Source organism: Eptatretus burgeri, chromosome 3, assembly GCF_056783735.1.
Source record: "Eptatretus burgeri isolate ZD-2024b chromosome 3, Ebu_testis_v1, whole genome shotgun sequence".
In the NCBI taxonomy this organism is placed as follows: Eukaryota; Metazoa; Chordata; class Myxini; order Myxiniformes; family Myxinidae; genus Eptatretus; species Eptatretus burgeri.
In genome coordinates, this window is record NC_140963.1 from 22139801 (window position 1) to 22142110 (window position 2310).

Here is a 2310-nt window from a genome sequence, read left to right on the forward strand (position 1 = left end):
CCATACCATAAACCACCTTTTCCTCTTGCTCACGTGTCTGTTAAGAGAAGACATGGCAAGTTCTATAATTGCTGTGTCTGTGAGAGGTAACGACCCGTGTTTTCCTTACATAATTTACCAATCGATATATTTATCTCAATTACTGTACCAAACCATTCTTGGCAAAACCTCCATTGTGCATAACTTGTAATAATTTAATGCAACGAAAGGCAAAGTTGTGCTGGATGCACATAGACCCCCACCCCGTGAAGATGACGTCATGACAGATTGGTGTAATATTGTGTGTTGTTTCTATGGAAATGCCACAATATGGGACGAGCCTCCTTCAGCTCACCATTGGAAACAATGCGCTCGTCACAGGCTCATTCTCCATCGTCGCCTGCCAAGTATAATCCGGAGCACAGGCGTGAGCATCAGACTACAGTCCAAGAAAAACAAAGTTTCCTTTGTGGGTTTTCATTAAAGTTTAGACTATTTTTCAGGGATGATGTTTTTAAGTGTTCAGTGAAAGTAAATTTAGCACCAGTGTTGTTTAAAAAGTTCTCTGAATGAGACGGTCCAAAAAACACAAATATTTAAATATCCTTACACGCACGCACACGCACACGCACACGCACACACTTGCACAGCATCAGCTATTCCTAAAATATAATGTAATTTAAAGGATTTCTATAAATGATGCAATTTCACAACATCCTATATTCAACTTCATTTAAATTGTAAATCATCTGAAAACCTCAAAAAGTTCCTTTAACCTAAAGTAAGAACCTTAACCTGTAAACAATTGAATGGTTTCCGGAGCGCACAGGTCATCAGCTGGGCAGCGCTCTTCCTCGTGGTTTAGATCCTTTCAGCCCAGAACCTCTCGAAACGGCGGATCCACAACCTTGGTCATGGATCCACATCAACAGATTACTTTCGTCAGTCGATCCAGAGATTGTGGCGCGCGCAGGAAGGAAAGGGCGGCAAGGAAGGAGCAGACGGAAGGACAGCACAAGGGGGTTTATCTCAAACCCACAACAAATAGACAACACAAGCAACTTAAATAAATACGGGGTTTAATGAAAGAAATCAAATATTTACAATGGTAATAATTCAAAATAGGATAATAATCAAAACGGAATGTGAGGTCAAACTAAATCTAATTTTGAGGTGCCTCCAAACAGACTTTAATACAGACAAGGGGACAGCTGGAACAAAGAAAAATCCCTCCTTTTTCCCGGCACTTATCTGTGTGCCCAGTGATGAGTTTCGGTTGCTTGAAGGTCACCAAACCGCTTCGTCACTGCATGGGAAAATATTCCCAAAATGGGGCCCAGCCACTCTCTGAGCAGGCAAACGTAAAGGAGGCAATTCGGGCGGCGATAAATCAATGCCAAGGCTCAGAAACTGCCGTGCAACTTCTTTCGTCGATCGCCCTCGCCGACACCGCTGCTCTGCAAGATGGTGCTATCTCGTTCCCCGATGTCACAACACGAGGCTTTGAGGCTGGTCCCACACGATCCAGCCAACAGTCAGTAGCCAGCATCTTGCTCCATCACGTGAGCAAATTCGCCTCAACACGAACACAAGAATCATGCAGCCTTCTTCACCTTGTCGAGGGAAAGCCAGCCGTAATGCCCTTCTCTTCCACCCGCCATCTCCTGCCTCTCTCGCTTCTGTCCCATCCTCCTTCGTGTCCTGCTCCAAACCACATTGTCTTCCTCTCTGATGTCATGCCCATCAATCCTCCACTCTGGGGGCATGGTTTCACCAGCCGTCATCCCTGGAGGCGGGGCTTTCTGCCTGCTTGGACGTGCAGCTCGGTTGTTGTTTTTAGGACGTGATCCATTTTTATCGCCGGTCTTGAATTACAAAAACATCAGAAAAGGTCACAGGGGGAAATTACATACTGGAAGAAATTATCCTTAACCCCTACCTAATTAACACATCACCATCTCACGTGTGGTGACACGTAACACTTAAGCTCACAGTTTTCCTCCTTAATTTACATTGAGATGTTTCCTACACATCCATGGACCAAGCTACTCTATACAATCCTATCTTTCCTATGAAATTCCTCCATCTACCCCACAAACATAATATTATAGTAGATATATGTATAATGTGATTATATATATATATATATATATATATATATATGTATAATGTGATTATATATATATATATATATATATATATATATATATATATATATATATGTATAATGTATATGAATACAAACACTAAGACCCACCCATATCTTTCACCTGTGAATGAAGGGAATAACCAATGAGCTCTCATCTAATCAATTAAATGCATGTGGCTAGG